A 20,210-nucleotide genomic window follows, 5' to 3' on the forward strand; every position below is an offset into this window, starting at 1 on the left:
CCTTCCTTCGGGGGAAAACTGAGGTTTCCTCACTCTGGTGCTGCGGGACAGCCCCAGGCACCGACTTCCCGGGGCTGAAACTTTGCCCCATGGTAGCGTTCAAGAAACCAAGCAGCGACAGACCCCCTCTAATGCCCTTCTCCGAAGGGCTGGCGCCTGAAAAGGCACCAGGGGGGGTTTTGCTGGGCCAGCCTGTGGCACGGGCGAGAATCCCCGATTTTCACCAAAAAAGTTATTAGTGACACTCAGTGGCATTAATGCAGCCTGTGGCACCAGTAAAGCTGGGAACACCGACGTAGCTGGTGGCACCAGTGTACCCAGTGGCACCAATATAACCGGTGGCACCGGTACAGCCAGCGGCACCGATCTAACCGGTGGCACCGGTGCAGCTGGTGACAAGGATACAGCCAGTGGTTCCGATGCCCGGCACCTCTGCGGGGGACAGCGGAGACCTGCCGGCGTTCGTTCGCCCGCCCCCCTCGTTGCCCGCCCGCCGGGTGCTCGGCGCTGCATGCGGCGGGCGGGCGCGGCCCCTTTAAGGCGCGCGGGCGGCGCGGCCCCGCCCCGCCCCGCCCCGCCCGGCCGCCGGGGCGGCTGTGGGGCGGCCTGAGGGACCGCCGCCGCCTCCCGCCGCGCCGAGGCAGGGCAGGGCAGGGCAGGGCGCTGCTGGGCCAGCGCTGCGGCGGAGGGGCGGCCCGGCCCGGCCCCGCGGGCGGGCGGACTTACCGACAAACCGACGGACGAACGGACGGACGGACGGCGAGGCTTGCGGGGGAGCAGCCCCATGGCTCTGGATTTATAAACACGGCGCAGATGGCGGGGCCGGGTCCCCGCGCCGAGCGCTGCCCCGCCGGCCGCTGAGGCGGGAGGCGAGGCGAGGAGGGAGCAGCGGCGGCGGCGGCGATGGGGGGCGGCAGCTGCCGGCGGGATTAGGTAAGGCGGGGGGAAGGAGGGAGGGGGGCTGCCCCGGGCGTGGCGCTGCCCGGAGCGGGCCCGGGGGCCTCGGGGACCCCCCCCACGCTGTCAGGCTGCGACCGGGGCCGGGCCGGGCCGTGCGGGGGGGCCGCTCCCCGCCAGGTAGGGGTGCAGGCGGCCGCCGTTACGTAAAAATGAAAATGTGCCACGGGAGCTGCTCGCTGGGGGAGAAACTTTCTTTTTTTGTTGGTTTTTTTCTTTTTTTTTTTTTTTTTACCCTTAAGGGAAAGTGCTGCTCAGGGAGCTGCGGGGTTTGGGGGTGCTCGGGGGGAGCCCCGCACTTTGCAAACTAGCGGGGACACCCCGTCTGCGGGGCGAGGGGCACCCCAAGGGCCTTTTTTTACCCCCTTCCCTCTTTTCTCCCCCCCCTTCTTTCAATTCTGTTTTATTTTTCGGCTCTTGCCCCACATACATATTTGAAGCCGGTGGTTTCACGCTGACACGACAGTCCAGAGAAATTAATGTGCATCCAAGGCGTTGTTCCGTGCCGGGTGGGAAATCCAGCCCCGGCTGAGGCTTGCCCAGAAATGTGTCATTTCTGTGTGTGGGAGAGGGCTGGGGTCCTGGGCACGGCCAGCGGCGATAAGAACTACAGGGCTCACTTATCTGACGATGTGGCATTTAGTGGCTGGTGTGTAAATATTTATGGTGGGTAAACAGGGCTGGTGTCTGCAGGCAACAAGTGTATGTTTCTCTAAACCCCAGCTGCAGTCTCTGGAGTGATTGCTTTTTTTCTGTCGATTCTTATAATTTCCTGTTCCCTCTTCTCCCTCGGCCCTTCCTCCTGCTCCCTTGCCCTGACAATGCACAAAGAGCAGGCTGCGGTGGGTGCAGGCAGCTGCCTGCCATGTGGGCTGCTGCCAAAGCCACTGAAGCAGCAAAACCTACACGGCCCTGGCCCTCCTGGGGCTCGTGCTGCCTGGGGCGAGGGGCTGTGTTGACCCAATAAACCCATCCATCCTTCCACTGCTTTGAACCCTGTGGATGTCCCTGCCTGTGCAGCCCGGCATGCCTGCAGGCGCTTCTGCCTGTGCCTCCGGCTGGGTCTGCTCCCTGAACTTTGTGTTTTGGGTCAGCTGAAGAATTTGCCTGAGAGGACAGTGCTGCTGGAGGTGATCTGTGCAGTGGGTATTTCCTAGCGCTGCCCTTTTGGTTCACAGGCATTTATGGTTTGAACTCTTTCTGTGACCTCTCCCTCAGTATTCGCACGAAGCAAAGGTTGGCGCTCTGAATGCCTGAAAACGTCAGGGTTTTGCTGAATCCAGTATTTCTAATCTGGCTTTGGTGAACGTGATGTTGTTACTCTGGTATTCCTTGGCCGCGTGGGGTGGGAGTTTTTCCATTTAGCGTAGGGTTTTTATCAGCAAGGTTAAGTTTTAGTTTGCCGTGTGCCTTACAGATAAAGGTTTGGTACTGCTACTAATTCATAAAGGGAAGGAATGTGAGTTGGGACAACTGGGTGAGTATTTCCATCTCTTCTGAAAGTGGTGACAAAACTCCTGGAGGGCTTCAGTGAAGCTGTGCTTTCCTGGATGGCTTTAGTGAAGTTGTACTTAATTCTCTGAATTTCACTGCTGACTCGTTGGGTGACTTTGGGACCTAGCTCAGCCTCCCATGTGCCTGGGTCTGCCAGCTCTGCGCAGAAGCCATGCCTTGGGTGGGGAATACGGTAAGCAAGGCTCGCAAAACGTTGTGAGGCTGAGTCCCAAGATGCCATGGGAGGGAAGGGAAGTTCTGTGTGCGACAATATTTTATAACTTCAGTTGGGTAAGTTTCAGTATGAGAGAGACTCTTGCAAAATGCATTTAGTTTATTGAAAGCAAATGCAGTCAAACCTCAGTTTGTTGTTGCCAAAAGGGAAAAAGTAGAAGCTATTTTTGGTGTGAGAGAGGAGATGGGGCACGCACATGTCTGGGGCAGGAAAACACTGGTACTTTGTTCTTCTGGCTTCATGTGGGTGGTGGTTTCTGTTATTTAGCTGTGTGTTTCTGCCAAGTTGCAAAACGTACCTGGTTCTGAAAACCCTGCGGAGGTCAGGGCCGGCTCTGCGGAGCTGGTACCGGGCCCGTATGGGAACGCCTCCCACGCCGGCATCTCCAGCGCTGGAGAGTGGGTGGATGCTTCTGGCTTGACACCTTTGAGCGCCAGGGAGGTGACTGGCATTTTTTCACGACGGGATCTGGACTGAAACCATAAACTTGTTTCATGCAAGCCACTGAACAGCTGCTGCTTGGCAATACCTTTCACTTGCTAATGGCTGTGGTTGGATTTGAACCAAGTTGCCTCGAGTGGAGGTTGTACCAGTCCCTGGAGCCATCCTATGCTAAATCCAAAGAGGGTTTGGTTCAGGCTGTGTTCACATCTTGTAATTAGGAGATCCAGTCTGGTTATGATAGGCGATGAAGGCGTGCATGCAGCTGTGCTGATAGCTACACGTGTTGAGAGCTACCTGTCTCACCTCCATGGCAGCTCTGGACTGTGCTGGCTGGAATTGGGTCATAGGAGGTATCTTCATCTTTCATGATATGGCTGTAAATTATTTGTCCCCTTGATGCTCCTGGTGTTCCCCCCACTGCTGGTTGTGGTTGTTAGGGGCCTCTGCTGAAATACAGTCCTGTTTGCGGTCAGGTCATTCTGGGAGAAACCTGCTTGCAGTCAACCATAATTTACATGTTTGAGATATTGTCATCTTCACAGCTCTTTGGGGAGGAGGAAAGTTACGATCTCCCCGGTTTCTAGATGAGTAGGTAGGAAAGGAGGATTAAATTGGTAAATTTTCAGAAGTGGGTTTTGGGTGGCTGATTTGAGCAGTCGTGAAGGGGTGTGGGTTTGGGAGGGCCTGTGTTTGGGGTGCAGTACTACCCATCCCTGACCTGATGTCTCATTCTGACCAGATCACTAGACATGTCTGAAAATTGAGGCCAGGGGGATTACGTGAAGTTCAATGTGTCAGAGCAAGTCTGCTGGGGAGCTGGTGAAGAGCAGTCTGTTTCCCCATGAGCGCTCTGCCCGTTCAGCGCGAGGGCTTGTTACTCCCAATGGCAAAATACTGGTCCCTCCTGGGTTTTGTGCCTGCAAGCAGTGATCCCCCAAATGCAGACCACGGGCTAGATGCAGGGTTGCTCGAGGGTGGAAATCCAGGGCAATGTGTTCTTAAAAGGTCTGTTATCTTTGTGCAGCTGCATTTGTGTGAACTGTGGCTTGCGTTAGTCTTCACTGAGAGATTTCAACGGAGAGCAGGGTCAGCTCTAATGGAGCTAGAAATGAGGTATAGCAGCACCCAGTTGCCTCTGTGATTAGTGACAGGCTTTTGCAGCCGCTTAAGGGTTTGGGCATCGTGAGATCATGGATTCTCATCTAGGATGCTGTGGCATAGGCTCTTGCATGGCTTTGAAGGGCCCTTCCTGTGTATTGACATAGGAAAGTGGTGGAGAATTGTTATTTATGGCTGGACTTGTGCTGGCACACAGGTGCCAGGGTCTCCGATTTGCCCTGTAATGTCGAAGGAATAGATCTTTGCATCACAGTAGAAAATGGAAATACGTATCATTTAATGAGCATGGCTAGAGCAGAGATGCTTCCTAAAAAAGGATTGAAGAGGGGAGTTGGAGCTCCAGAACAAAGGGAATGAAAATGCCTGCAAGAGCCTGGTCAGAGTGAGGGAGGGATCTGGTAGGAAGGGGAGGAGGACAGAAGAGCAGAAGGAAATGAGTGATTTGGCAGTTTTGGGAAGTGAACCCTGACCCACGCATGAGGCAGCAGCGGGACTGTACTGGGACTTGAGAAATCTGGGTTGTGTCCCCCGTGCTGCTGCCCACCCCACTTGTCACTTCCCTTCTCCAGGCCACCAGTTCTCCCTTCCTGCCAACCTGCCTCTGGCAACTGGAGACTCCCTGGGATGTGGGCTGTCCCTTATAAAAGGCGAGGAGAGTGCCCAAGGAGGGGGTGTTTCTGGTGAGCAGACAGTGCTCACGTGGTGCTGCTACCCCTGCCATCTTCATGGTGGGAAGCTCCGAGAGATGGGACGTGGTTGTGGTTGGGCAGGCAAGAAGTTAGCTGCGGACCCCGCTGCTAACAGTGTGTGCTTGGCTGCTGGTCTGAATTTGGCTGGGAGATGTCCAGAGAGGAGCCCTGCCTGCAGGGAAGAGGTGACCGGTGCTGGTGCTGGAGGAAAAGCGGTAAAGATGGAGCTAGATGGCCGTGGCTGTGATTGCTACCACAGTGCTAGGGCTGGAGGAGAGCTGGGGCACAGCGGGGGGACGGGGAGAGCAAAGCAATCGGCATGGTTATGTGCCTGCTGGGTGGCATGGAGGATGCTGATAATGGTTAGTGCTCTCAAGCGCTTTATAGCTGCGGAGCACTGAACAAACATTAACGAATGTAAAGGATAGCAGCTTTGTCTAGTTACAGAGAAGGGAAGTTAACTCCAAATTAACTTTATGATCCGTGAAACTGAAGGTTATTTAAAAAAATAATAACATAAATGGAAATGCTGAAGTTTTCCAGAGTCGCTGAGTACGCTGCTTGTTGTTTAATGCCTTCCATTTTTTCACTCCCAGTCTGTGTTTTTGGCTCAGGAACAAATTACAAGCAATATCAGCTTACGCTTGGATTTGAACCCACATTACTCTTAGTCAGCTGAAATATTTCCCCTTATCGCTGCTCCCATAATGTTTATTTTAGACCGGATAGCATCATGGCTTTTCTGCTAGCTGTAGGGAAGCAGCCAGTCTTTCAAACAGCCCAGCACCTTGGAAAGAAATGATCTCAAAGCTGGTTCAGTTTCTGAATGAGGTACGGCTTCATTTTCCACCGAGAGCTTTATGCAAGGCTGTATCCCAGAACGGTTCGCAGCGTTAAAAACCCAGGAGGCGGCAGATGGATGAATTGCTGACAGATTTAAAATCATACAACAAACATAAAGCATTCAGACGTGAGGCCAAGGCAGGAGGAAGGTTGCAGGGGGAGGTGGAGGCAGAAAGGTCAAGTAAGTTATTCTGGGCGGGAGGAGATGCGTGGTCAAAGGCAGACTCCAGTGCGTTCAGCCTACAAGGGGAAGGGAAGGTCTTCAAGAGGAGGGATGTGGTGAGGAGCGTGTTCCCATCAAAGGGCAGGGAGCCCTCCATGTCCTGGACCGGTGGTGGGAGGAGGAGGACGAGGAGGAGGAAGAAGGGGGCCAAGTCCAGCCTCGGCAGCAGCGGTGAGGCCAGGAGGAGCAGGGCTCCCCTCAGAGGAGACAATGTGGCGTGGCCCAAATGGTTTCCTCCTGTGGGAAGTGGTCCGAGGGAGAGTGCCAGCGCCCGGAGAAGCAGGGGACGGTGCTGGTATTGTCTCTGGTAGCTGCAGCCCCGGCTGCGGCTCTGCCGGTGGTGCGTGTGTCAAGGGAGGGAGAGCCAGCAGGATTTCCTCTCTGCGGTGCTGGCTCCCGGGTTAATAACTAACCAAGCAGTCTAGGTTTGTCCTTTCATTGTGGAAGAGAATTATTTACATAATACCACTTGGCGTAATCTTTATTTAGCATTGTTTCCCTGGCGTAACACTGGACAGAGTGGCGGTGCCCAGAAATGTAGTTTCGGCTCAAATATGTGGGAAGTTAACCCTTACTGTCCGGGTGTGCTTCTCCCTGCCCATGCGGGGAACTGGCTGTAAACTGAAGAAATACTCCAGTGGCCTGGCTATATGTCATGTAGTTTTTGGGACCTCTCTGTCTTCTAAACGCTGTTTTCTGCAGGTTCTGGGCTGGTGCTCTGTGCTGGTACCTGAATGCTTCTCACTGGCTTCCGAAGCAACACAGTTAAGGTTCGCCCCGTGCATGTTAGGGCAAGAGAGTGGTTTGTATTGCACTCTCCTGTGTGTCTACGTTGAAGAAGGCAGAAGGAAAGAAATATGTCAGCCCGTGGGTGGAGGATGACAGGATTTGGGAAAGTTCCTGGTGCGGATCATCCCATTGTCTGTGATCAGTCCCTGAGGACTTGCTGTCTCCATGGTGGGCAGGTTTCGTCCTCCTCAGGGAGTGTGTAATTGCAAGGTCTGGAGGCTTAGATGGTTGTGTAAAGAGCTGGGGCCTGATTATTGCGGCGCACTACGGTGAAGGACTGAACCCTGGGCTTGGGTTTCAGTGGGATGCAATGGGAGAGTTGAATGGGTGAGTAGGATGGCAGGCAAAGTCAAGCTTTCTGAAAATCTGCCTGTACCTCCAGCTGTGCAGTGCTGGCTGGAGAAGGTGGAGGGTGTCTTTCCCCTACGCTGTGGGATGTGTGGGCTTCTAACAAGCTGTGGCAAACAATGGAAAGTTGGCTTTCTTCTGAAAATATTTTAAAACCTTGTAAAATTACTCCAACAGCTACGTTTTTATAGGACCAGGTCTCAGCTGCGTGGTACTTGATCACTTCGTAAATAGCTCAGTCTTTGGCCTATGCAAACTTCTTGAACACGTACCTCCCAGCGCTGCAGAAACACAGGTTAGCACATGGTTTATTGGTGGCAGCACCTGGCTTGTATAGCAGAAGCACTTTGCAGCCCTGCATGAGTGTTTACTGCTGAGCCCGCGTGATCTCTTTGGCCTGATGTTGCAAGGAGCTGGTTTTGCGAAGGCTGAGAGTCCCCAATGATTTACACTGGATTACCCGGCGGTACATGCACAGTCCAGGCTGGATGTTGGCATGTGATGGCCCCTCCTGTCAACCTTGACGGAGGGTGATGCAGATCCTGTGTCAGTTTTATGCTGGTGATGTGGACGTTACCTGATCAAGCCTAAAACTTGCTGGAACAAAGGTAACTTGTTAACACCCTCCTTGAACCAATTACGCCTGGCAGGGTGAGTTTGCATTGGATCAGCGCTGAGACGTGTGACTGCAGCGTTCCCGATCCACTGCTTGAAGCCCTAAAGCTTCGTCTACTGACTCGTCAAGCCCTTGCTGTTACCGTCATGCGATTCATGATATCATGTGGTATGTAAATCTTGGGTGTGTAACAGAGCGGTGGTGTTTGGTATCAGAGCTGTGCGCTCAGGAAGTTTGTCCAGTCATTTGCCTGGGGCTGTTTTTCCTGCATCGGGACCTTAAATAACTGTGTCCCCTCTTCTCTGGCACAAGAGTTTCTTCTATTTGGTGAAGGGGATGACTCTTTCCTGTTGGAAAGACTTCCTTGATTAAGCCCTTGTTTTTCTGCGGGTACCACGTCATATAATTCCATTAATAAACTTTTCAAGCTCCATCTTGAAAGCAGTTACAGCTTTTTTTTTTTCCTGCCTTTGCTGCAGAGTTTCCAGCTCATGCCAAAGTCTCGGCTTCATTTCTAGGTCACCGGTCTGCCCTTTCATTTCCCCCCTCACACTGAAGTTGGCCGGCTTGTTTTGATTTGGTAATATGCGAGGTGGTGTCCATAGACAAAACCAGGCAGGCCAGTGAAATTCATGTTTCCCTGCAGCCTTGTTCCTGTTGTGTGTGTGTGTGAATAATAATTTCCAAATGCTAGACCAGAGGTGATTAAAAACTGTCAAAGAAATAAAATGCAGCAAAGTCTGCGTTACAGGAATCTGTGTATCCAGTGTTTTGGGAAAACTCTCTGAACTGTCAGAGGAAAAAGTCTTCAGTATTCTTATTTAAAGCTTTCTAGTCTTAAATAAATGTCACTTATTTGGGAGGTGCTGATGAGGCAGCCTGAGCGTATCCAGGCTGTGCAGGAGGTTGGTTGCCGCTGGCTGTGTGCGGGGGCCTGGGGCCGGTAGCACTGCCTTTCTGCGCTTGCTCTGCAGAGTTGTTTGGGATCCTGAGCTGCTGTTGAGATGGTTTTGCATGATGTGGCACAGCCACCTGGGCAGCTAGCTCGGCTGCGGGCTTGTGGCTGGAGCTGCCGAGCGTGACTGGCAAAGGGTAGAGGGGTGAAAGGCTTCTCTGCAGCCCGAGTGGATGTGAAGAGCTGAAAATCCTACTGGGGAGCGGCACACAGTGTCTGTTGCTTGCTCTGAGTGAGTACAAGTGGTTGTTTTTTACTGAGCTGCAAGGCGATGGATGTTCAGAGGTTTTTAGGCAACTCCGGTGTTGGGACCATGAAGCAGTTGTCATGTCATCAGTTAGATGCATTGAGCATCTTTGTTTTTAGAGCAAATGATCCTGCTGACAGCATGTATAGGAGGTATCAGCCAGCCCTTTTTTCTTCTTCCTCTCTTCCCCCCCCGTCTGTAGGTTTTAGTCTTGGCTTTGCTTTGCTCTCTTGACAGGGTAGCTGCTAAAAAATTTTGTTGTGTTTTTTTTTGATTTTTGATGTCTCCATGTCTTAAGATGCCATGGTTAGAGATGCACGTAAAGAGCTGCTGCGGTTTTGGTCCAGAATCCAGCCAGCTGCCAGCAGCGTTCCTGAGGGCTGTGTGGTGATAGACTGAGAAACACTGCAGGATTTTGGGTTTTCTCCAGCTTTATGAAACAACAGTAGAGAGAGATGTCTGTGCATACCTTAAGGGTTGTGTTTTTGTTCTAAGTCTCTCGCTATGGAAAGCTGAGGTTTGCATCTTCTCCACCGAGACTGGTGCTCATGAAATCTAGAGCACTTCTTTGAATGTCCTTAAACTCTGCCAACAGCAGGTGAAAGCTGAGAAACGGGGAGTTTGTTTTGCCCAGAGGTGGAGGAGTCGTGCTGCAGAGGCAGATGCAAGCATGAAAGCTCCCTGGTTGCTCCTGCTTCCCCTGCCAAGGACAGTGTGAGTTTTGCTGTCCGTTTCAATGGGACAAGAACTTCAAGCTCCATCTGTGGCTTGGTTTTTTTTTTTTTTTTGTTGCATTTTGTTCCGTTGTGCTTTTTAAATGTCTGTGGATTTCTTCTCGGCAGGAGGCTTTATTCCCCATACAATGTATTATTGTGTTTGTCTCGCTCTAGTTCCTTGTTTTATGCGGAAACACCTTGAACCTTTGGCTGAGTTGGAAGATGGGTGCAGAGTCAGACCGCTGGCTGCAGGCGTGGGGCTGTTCCGGGAAGAACATGTCTGTGCACGACCCTTCAGCCTTGAGTTACCTGGCTGCTGCTTGAGGCATTAAACCTGTTTGGCTTAACGCAGGCACTCCCCTGCGTTTTGATCAGGCAGTCTACACGTACTTATTTTTGTTTTATGGAGGCTGATCCTTAGGGTAAAGAAGGTTGTAGCCAGAAATAAGTGAGTGTTCACACTTGCCTTTATGAACTTCTTGAGTATTTTGCCAATTAATTCTTAGGTAACTGAGGCTAAAATACCTACTGTAAAGGACATGGCCAGGAATGCTGCTAACCTGGGGCCTGATCCTTTCTTCACTCATTCCAGTTTTGCATAAACTTGATAAAGGTGCCTGTGCTGTCTTGGCCCTTTGCAGTTTCCTGTACAAAGCCTCTCAACCGGCAGAAGAAATGTCTAAATAAATACAGCAGCTTCGCCTTGCAGTCTTGCCAAGTCAATTTAGTGTGTATGTTGAGGAGGCAGAACAATTAGTTATGGAGACAAATGGGTCTTCTGTGTTCTGCGCTCCCGTCACACGGCCAGCTCCAAGTGTTGCGATAAGCCTAACAGTGAAATCTGTATTAAGCAGCCAATTAAGGCATCTGCAGAAGAAGGGGAAAAAAAAAAAAAGTACCAGCTTAACATTAACCTGCTAAGAAAGGTGGAGCTGAATTGTATCTCTTAATGGGTTTGGGTCTATCAAACAAGGGTGATTTCTTCTGCCTTTTTCACAGCATCTAACTGACTTCTTTTAGGCTGTATTTGCGAGGTATGAGGGCTTTGGTTTTAGTGCTGGCTAAAGGAGTTTGCCACCTCACTGCCCCTCACCATGTTCCTATCCCAGTGCTTCTCCCTCCTGTTATTTTTGACCTGAGCAGGTGAATGAATGTCTTCACCAAGCGATCACGCTTTTCGTTGAGTTGGCACCGCTTTGGGGGTAGTATGGGTACTGCAAGGAGGGATGGGGAACCAAGAGACAGCCTGAAATCAGGGGATAGTGGCTGTAGTTTACACAGCTTGGTTACATTTCAAGCCTACGTCTTTTGCAGGAGTAAACCCACAGTCCTGAAATTCTCCTCTAAATAGCAAATTTTTCTCTCAAACTTCTTCTGAGCGGACCCGTGCTTATCTTTGATATGTCTCCCTTTAGCAGGGGATAAACCAATTTTGCAGGAGGTGATACAGACCCTCACGTAGGGTTCTATTTGCATTCCTGCAGCAGCAGTTATTTCAGCGTGGAGTCACGCTCAGGCAGTATTGGTAGTAGTTAGGTCCTCTCCTGCCATGATCTGGGCAGCTGGGAAGGTCTGTGGCATTTGCTCCTTTTCCGTGGGCTGGAAATCGACTGCCTGGTTCAGAAAAGTGGCTGGGAGTGCTCCTCTGTGGCAGGATTTGGGCTTTTCACATCGTCCTCCGTGTGCCCGTTACTGCTTTGTTAGCTGCCAGCTGCATTACCTTTGTTCCTTGAACCTTGCTTGTGCTCCCTGGGAGACTCAAGTAGTCTGTGTTTTTGTGCCTTCAGCCCTGCATATCCAGGGGAGACCTGATGAAGAGGAAAGTTGGTCAGATGCCATCCTCTGTGCTCTGTGGCAGCTTCTGCAAGCATCGGTTGTGGCTCAGTTAGGCACTTGATGAACAGAAAGTGAGAGAGAGGGGAGGGTCCTTTTCCCAAGGGATTTTAAAACAGCTCTTCTACAGGAGCTTTGCTGAATTGCAAATCGCTGTTTCTCTCCCACTTCTTTTCTAAATCTGCCGCAGTTCTAGAAGTGGCAGTAGTTTTTACTCGTGTGCTCTAGTGCATGGATGAATGTGTGTTGCAGTGTAGAGTTGTAAGTAACTGACATGATGTTGATTGTAATGTACCTAATGACACTTAAAATATTTGCTTGTTTGGGGAAATGCTATAACACACAGTGGTCTCTTCCCAGGCACTGGATTAGATAAGCAAGGTTCAGCTGTACTTGGCATGATGTTTGGAGAGATGGACAGCTTTCTGTCACTTCTTTGACAGGCAGGTTTTGAATTTTTAAGAGAAAACAGAGCATCTTTTTGTTTCTTTCCTCCACTCAAAAACAAACAAACAAACAAAAGCCAGGTGGAAGGCAAATCTCACATGCATTCTGTTTATTTCCGAGTGCAAATGCATCTTCTTGATGTGTCATTAACCTGGTTGCTCTCTGGTGCTATTTTTAGCAGCCTTATGATCTATGGACAAGGAGCTCTTCCAGTAAGCATTTGTAAGCAGCCCAGCCTGGGGTGGGGGGGTGTTTGCGCAGAGCCCAGGGTGTCCCGGGGTGGTGGGGTTCTTCTCCCTGCCCTGCCGGGGGGCCTGGAGGAGCTGGATGCAGCTCCTCCATCCCCAGTCCCACATAGAGAAGTCTGTGTAAAGCATTACTCTTCAGTTCCTGTGACCATGGTAACCGACTTGGATACATCAAACTTGACTAATTAACCTAATGGGGAGTCGTTTCCAGGCTGAGTCTCTCCCCTCGGATTTCAGAGCAGAACTTGTGTTGTCTGATCCACCAGCAGCCTCCGCAGCCAGTGCTGACTTTCTCAGGGTGGTTTCTCTAGCAGGTTTCTTTCTGGGGTCGTCTGTATGAGCTGGGGAGGATGGCTCTGAACCGGACTGATGTCTTGGGCACTCCTGTTGCTCTGCATTCCCCTCTTGTTTTATAATCTCTCAGATTCCCATGGGAGGAAGGTCCCAAACTCATATGGGAAAAGCTTGCTCTGATTTTCTCCTTGGACTGGGTAAGGTGAAAGTGAATACTTTTCTGCATCTCTTCTGTTCCTGTACTGCACTGCAGGATCTCTGTCACCCTGACTTTTGCTGTTTAAAATCTGGTCAAATCCTCAGGCTTGAAGCAAAAGAGCACATCCTGGAGATGTCTGTGCATGTCTTTGGGTTTCCTCATCTTAATGTACTAGTTAAAGGCATTGCTACTTTGCACTGTTTCTCCTGGGTTTAATTATTATTTCAGTGATTGGAGCTGCAGACTGCAGCAGGGACTTAAGAGTTCAGCCTCAATTAAAAACCATCCTGTGCCAGGCAGATAGCGGCAGGCAGCATTGCTATTCTCAAGTGTCTCCAGCAGTCCTTCTAAACACCATGTGATCGATTCAGTTGAGAAATCTGAGTAGGCAGAAAGCAGTTTCTGGGATAAACCTTGTGAGTGCTTCTCAAAATAGCCTGAAAGCAAGGTTTTGCTTTCCACAGCCACTCTTGGTCCTTGAGGCTGGTCAGAATTTTAGGTGGATTACTAAATATTGCTAACCTCTGATCTTCAAAAATCACGAGATCCTTCTTTTTTTTTTTTTTCCTTTTTGATGCTGCCTCTGGTGTGTTTGAACTTAAAGGATTTGCATTTTCATGTCTTTTTAGTCTTAATTGTAAGTACTGGGACCTTCCTTGCTTGCGGTTTCAGCTTTTTATATTTTTCAGCGAAGCTGAAATCACCGTGCAGTTGATGACCTCGTGTTTGACCCTTCGAAACCTCTTGGGCAGCCCGGCAAACAAATGTGCTGTGAGGAGCACGTGAGAGTAGCCTGAGCCATTAAACTGGTCAGTCATTGACTAGGACTCTTGTTTTTCTTCATTTGAAGATCTACTTAATCATTGGCATTGCAACCCCCACTGTGCTGGGCATCTGGAGGGGTTCGCTGGCCGTTCCCCGTGACGTCCTGGGTGACGTGGGAGATGGCAGGGGGGCTTTAGAGAGTCCAGTGCTGTAATCAGGTTTTACTGGGGAAGAGATTGTCATTGATATCCCTGGGATTTGGCATCCATATAAATACACGAGCCAAGCTCTATTTCAGTGTGTAGGTTCATGTCAGTTCATTTGCCTGGGAATAGGGTAGGAAGCATCCCATGACTGTAGTCCTTCCGTGTAATTTCTGTTCCCAATATGAAACACAGATGCTGATGAGGTGGGGCTTGCTGAGGGTAAATCCCTGTAAATGCTGGTACAGCTGGATGGAAGTGACTGCTTCAGACATGGCTGATTTCAGGCCTGATTGAGAGATGGGGATAAAAACTGCGTGGCTAAAACTGGTGCTGTCACACTGATGGAGACTAGTGCCTACGGGCCTGGGTGCCGCACGGGTGACTGAAAGTTTGTGAAACAGCTCTGAGATCTCATGATTGTGGGTCGGTTTTCCACCCTTATTTACCGTAATACTTCTGGGTGACACTGAGCAGTCAACAGATGCTGCAAAACTGAATTCTGCAGCTGAATTCACACAGGAGAAATGAGAATTGCTTCTTTTTGTTGGGGGAAAAAAAAGTCTGCTTGTATCAAATGCTCATGATCCTTCCAGCTTGTGGCTTGGAAAATGGGAGAAAACTGATGGTGAGGGCTGACCAGCATGTGGAGAGAGGTAAGGTCCTGGCTTTCTGTGGGTCTTATTTCGTGAACTTTCTTGTCCTTCATGTGTTTGCTGATGCATCAGTGGAACTGAATTTTATTGGCAAAAAGTGGTTTGAACCGATATCTTAGATTTGCTCTCAATTGTTTGCCGAAGGGCGATTTTAAGCTAGGTTTCCAGGAGCATCCCTGCTCTTGCTGTGGCTTTGCCTGGTCCGCTTTCCCCTCCCAGACTGACTGTCTGCACGAGGGGCACCTCTGCAGAGAGCAGCGTGTCTTTCATGCTTGCTGTGTACTGAGCAGAAGCCATGAAAAATGTTGTTCAGATGACAGTGATTTGGGCTAGCTCTAGAAAATAATTTTCTGCTGGTGGATAGTTCCAAACTATTTCCCTCCACTTCCCCAACCCCCCGCCCCCTTCCCCAAAACAAAAGATGAGATGAAAGGATTCATTAGGAATTATTCACTCAGCTCTGCCGCCTGTCTGAGATCTGGCTGTCTACGTTCATCCCCCAGCTCAGGGAAGGTCAGAGGGCATCTCCCTGGGGAGGATTTGCTGTTGACTGAATTGCACTCTGTCATTATCCTGCTGGATAACGAATGCAGTGGCCTCATTGGCACTGGCTTCAGAAAAAGCACGGTCATCTGCATGTGGCCTTGAGGCGAGAGGCGAAAACCTAAGGAGAGTGATGTGGAAAACCTCATCTTGTAGGAAAGATACGGGATGGACCCAGGTGGTTTGGCACAGCGGTTTGCCTGCTGTGTGATGCTGAACAGGTCTGTAGCCGCTCTGGACCTCTACGTTATCTTGCTCTTCCTCAGGACGTGGGGACACACAGCAAGAGGGTTTAAAGGACAAAACCCCTTCTGATGGGGTGAAACTAGTTAGACTTGCTCCTGTTTTCCTCAGTGGAAAATGTGGCATGCTTGTGACAGTTTGAGATCTTTTAATGAGATTTAAACCATTTGTTTTCTGTTTGTTTTGTTTTCAGATAGGTTTCCTGAAAGAAAAACATAGAAATCCCCCTGAGCTAATTGGTGTGTGATTTGAATTCAGCTTCTACCTTGGAAGAGCTTTTCCAGCAGCTGATCTGAAAAGAACCTTTCCCACAATATTGTGGGTTGTCAGTCAATGCTAAAAGATCTTGAAGTTGCTGGTGGGGAGGAGAGAGATGTGTTTTGTTTGATATGCTGCATCTTTCGAGTGTCATAAAATACTCAGAGGCGTGTGAAAAAGACCCTGATGGAGAGAGGCTATCGGAGGGATGAAAGTCTTGGTGGCTGGAAATGAGTAAGAAACAGTTGTGGGTGCCGGAGCCTGTTGGGCTGGCTGAGGAAGTAAATAGGCCTGAAGAAAGTTTACATTTTAAGCACCAATTTCAGATGATACCCACCGCCTTGTGCCTTGATCTTCTGGCAGCCGGAGGCTTAGAAGGGCTTGAGGCTGTGCCCTTCCAGCATGTGGTTGCACGTCGCTGAACTGCACGGGGGTGGCCAGATGCAGCCCTGAGAACTAAAGTATTAAGCTTCAAACGTTGGCCTTCGTTGCCTTTAGGCTAAGTCGGTTCCCTGGAAGATGCTGTGATAAAATTGCTGGCCCAGGTAATTTGCGTCCTGATGACGAGCAGCAGAGAGGAGGGCAAGAGTTTGTGTGTCTGCTTATTGCTGTCATCCGTCTTGCAATCAGAAATTTATGAAATGGGCTTTTGTGTTACAGCACAGTGTGTGCGAGTGCATATTTAAGTGGTTAGCAAATACATCCAGTTGCTAGATTGGATCACATCACCGTCTTAATATAGACGGTGATGGTTCACATCTGGATGTCCTGACAGTACAGTACAGGAGGAGGTGGTCTTAGTGAGTTTTAAATCTTATACCCGAAGCAGGGTAATAATTGCTTGAAATCACTGTAATTCTGCCACCAGCATTAAAGGATGTAAAATTATCCTGTGCTGTAATAAAACAAAAAAAATACAGCTGCCTGGAAAATTCTTGTTGCTGTAATCCAGCACAAAGTGTGTGGGACTGGTCGTGAATCAGTTTAATTGCTGTTGGGGGTCTGATCCTCCAGGTCCTTATCGCTGCAAGAAATCCTCCTCAGAAGGGCGGTCGTCTTTGGGCTGGTGTTCAGCTGTGTGATGCATGACCAAGTAGTAGCTTGTAGCATTTATGAACTAGGGCAGAAGTAGATCCCTTTATTCAGGCATACCCGTCTAAGCCTTCAGTACTCTATACTAGGCCCCAAATTTGCCTACGTTATAAATAAGTATGTGGCTGCGTGCTTGTGTGTGTTTCTTTTTTTAAGCTGAAGGCAACCCCTTAAGCTCTTTTCTGCAGGTCTGTTCAAGCTGGGGCACGGGGAATTCCTAAGAGGATTATCATGGTTTACTTGATACAGAACTTGAACTTGAGCAATGGCTTATCTTATCAGTGATAAAAGACATGGAAATGAAGTTTACGTAACCGAAGAGGCCTTGAACATGGCTTCCCCGCCCCCGCTGGAATGACAGATCTCCTGACTTCTTCTCTGCTCACAATTGTAGTGTTTCTGTTATCTGGCGCATACTGCCCGGGCACCTCTCGCAATCATTTATTTCCAGCGCTGTGTTTGGAGTGGTTCTCCAAGAAAAGAAAAAGAAAGGGGTGGAGGGGGAGGGCTGCAGAGGCTTAGCAAAAAAGGCTGGGCATTTGCTGCTTTTGCTGGAAAGCTTGGTGTCCGGGCTGGAGAGACTGGTGCCGATCACGGCTTGGTTGCGAGCTTCTGCATTATACTGAGCTCGGCAGGTCATGTGAAGAACAGCAGAGAGCAGACCCACTTCACCAGTGGGCTGTGAGCACGGGGCAAGTTGTGAGTAAACTTGACCCTGAGAACCAGAAAAGGCCCGGGAATGGGTAAAGATGCCCGGTCTGTTCCCAGTGAATCAGAAAAAGCAAACGAGCGGGGAGGGCCGGGATAATCTCTTTGGCGGCAGCTAGTAAATAAATGCAGACAAATGTCTGCTGCTGTACTCTGGCTCTGCTGACCGATTGCTCTGATACAGGGTGGGACACAGCGTCCGTGCCTCTGCACAGAGGAGGGAGGCGGTGAAGCACCCCGACTGCCACTGCCGGAGGAGACTGGCCTGTGAGCATCGTGGCGCAGAGCCGCGGTCTCGCCTGCCGCCTGACCCCCCCGTGCCGGATACGCCTGCGTGGCGGATGGGCTGAGCAGCTGTGTGCGCAGCAGGGCTGCCGAGCGGGACAGGCTGCAGCCGCCTGCTCGCCTCGTCCCGGTGCACAGGGGCTGGCTCTCGCCGCCCGTCCTGTGCTTTGGAGGGGGAGCTACACGACGCTCAGCAAGCAGCTATGCGAACAGGCGTTAGGAAGAAGAGAGGTGCCCTTCCACCCTGCCAGATTTCAGTCGGTTTGCTTGCCCTGGTGTCCTACACCTGCCTCGTCTTTGCTGTGTGGGAGGAATTTTATTTTTTAAGCTCTCGCTGTCACAGACTGTGACAATGCCACAGAGGTCCAGGCAGCGCCGTGCTTCCTGCAGAAGGACTCGGCAGACAGTCGAAGGCTGGCAGGCTGACAGCACTTATTAGAGGTAACCTTCAGGAAATGCCACACACAGCCCTCGCTGAGCTTTCTGGCTCTGGGCGCATACAGTATTTACACCACACTTCTTGAGTTTCCCTGAAGGCTCTCAGCCTGCAGCTGCCTTTCTGTGCTCTGCCACCTGCCCCGTGTCCTCATGCTCCGGTGCCTGGGGTTGATACTGGCTGCTGGGCTCCTCTGGCAGCAACCTGCTGTGCTGGAGGGGGCTGTCGACACCAGCTCTTCCTCTGTGCATGGCACAAAGGTCATCTCCTTTGGCCTACTAAAAGAGGTGCTTGTAGTGATGTGCTTTTGGAGCCTTGGGTAAAGCCAGCACCAAGTTTTCACACTTGCATGTGCAGGGAATTGAGCCAGTAAGAAGTGCAGCACCTGCACAGCAGCAGCTTCTTGAAATGCAAAGGAATTACATGGGATCAGCTCTTCTGTCTAAGCAGGTGACTTGCTTGGGTGGCTGTGTGTGGAGTTAAAAGCCAAAACCTAAGCCCTAAGATTTGAAAATTTTCCTCAGGTTGTCTTGATGTTGTATCTCCATCCCACATGGGGTGGGAGAAAGGAAATGTGATAATACCTTGTTCTGGTAAATGACAGTGCTAAACAGTGGCACCTGAAATACTTTGTGGTGATAGGGCCTGGACTGTGTAGGTGTGAGGAGACAGTGCTGTGCACCACATAGGGACATTTGCCCCAAAGGTCAGGTATTTTTTCTGTTTCCTGGGAGAGAGATTGGGGAATGTATATCTGAAGGGTGGGATTACGGGGTGTCCTCAGGTCTGGCCTTGCTCTGCTGCCCCCGGAGTTGGTGGCTCATGTGTCTTCTACAGACCAAGGAGTGACTTTCCCAGCAGCGGCTGGCTGGAGGTTGAGCTTGGGTTCAGTTGCCCGAGTTGGTTCAGCTGCTTGATCCACCCACTCTCATCCTACTGCTTGTAGTGTGCAGAAGTCACATGTTTGCTCGATGCTGTGCTCCCTTCAGTGAAGGATCAGCTGTGATCCCTCCCTAGTGGATCTGCCATATGAAGTGCAGAAAACTGCTGTCATCCTGGGTGCGACCCTGCTCGGGGATGGCGGGAGCTCGCTGGTGCTTGGCCCCAGTGGGGTTACGCTCTGGGATGCTCGAAAGCCTGTTTTGGCACATGCATTTGCAGAGCGGGAAGCCTTCCATCCCTGCTACCTTGTGAGCACTTACTGTCAGAGGGGAACCCATGGAGGGGCATTAAAATCCCACTTTATTATTGTTAATTTCCAGTAATACTTATTCCGTGAGAGGCTCGGAGCGACTCGTTGCTTGGGCTTGCTCAGTGGGGAAGAGCGGGACAGACTGCCTCAAGCTGAGGTCCCTTGGCCGTGTCGGCGCTGAATCCCCTGCTTCTCTAGTGTGGATTTAATTTCCACGGTGCTGCAAATGCTTCCCCAGTGCCCAGCTATCAATTGAAAAGCAGTGGGGGGGTCTGCGGGGGGGTGGCGATGGTGGGGAATGACTTGTGGTCTCCATGGCAACCTACAGACGATAAATGGATCAATGTGCTGTTCTGCACCATCTGAAACTCAAGCGGCGCTGGCTAAATCTGGGGGCTGCCTTTGCCTGCCAGATCCTGCTGTGGGGCCATTAGTGTGAGACAGCTCAGCACGAAAGCCTTCCCCCCAGCGTGCCTCCGATAACGGGCACTTGCCGTGTTTGCTGCAGAGTATGCGGGTTTGTGCTGGAAACCCATGCTTGGCTCCGCAGAGACCTGTGGGGTTTTGGGTGTCTTTAGTGCTGCAACACTGCGTTGGGGTTAGGTGCTGTTATGAGCAACTGGCCAGGCATCCAAGTCCCTAGGATTTGGGAAGGGTAAAGAGAAATGGCTTGTTTCCCCTCCACCACTTCTTAAAACGTCCAGCTCTTTCTGCACAAGCACAGGGAGATTTATGCTTCCCTTTCTGCGAGTTAAAGGCTCAGGATCCTGGATGAGGTTTGTGTTGGGGTAGTGGGTAAGGGCAGCTGCCTTTGTTCTCACTTCTGCTTCTGGTGGTGTCGATAAACAGAAAATCTGTCTTCTAAGCTGCTGCTCCAGTGTTTTCACAGTGGCCAGATTTACTTAACAAAAGAAAATATTGATCTTCCTCCACTAGATTTCGTAAAAACTTATCTTGATATGAAGTTTCCAATCTGCTGCTTTTCAAGCAAGAGTCTTTCCAGTGCTGAGGTCTCAGACATGCTCTGGAGTCACACCTGGCTCAGGGGTTCAACCAGAGACTCCCCAGTTCTCAGCCAGGAGCAGGGCCTGGCTCAGCCCAGCCAGGCATGCTTAGCGGCACTTCTTTGGTCC

The 20,210-nt window shown here is 50.7% G+C and overlaps 1 protein-coding gene across 1 annotated transcript in view; it reads left to right on the forward strand.

Annotated features, from left to right (window-relative positions):
* The first annotated feature begins 737 nt into the window (after nt 1-737).
* NCOR2 (nuclear receptor corepressor 2) overlaps nt 738-20,210 on the forward strand; it is a 259,884-nt gene continuing 240,411 nt past the window's right edge. Inside the window, exon 1 of the mRNA XM_050906955.1 lies at nt 738-933. The gene's annotated coding sequence lies outside the window, so the exon portion shown is untranslated. The remainder of the gene's footprint in view (nt 934-20,210) is intronic.

Source organism: Gymnogyps californianus, chromosome 16, assembly GCF_018139145.2.
Source record: "Gymnogyps californianus isolate 813 chromosome 16, ASM1813914v2, whole genome shotgun sequence".
NCBI lineage: Eukaryota > Metazoa > Chordata > Aves > Accipitriformes > Cathartidae > Gymnogyps > Gymnogyps californianus.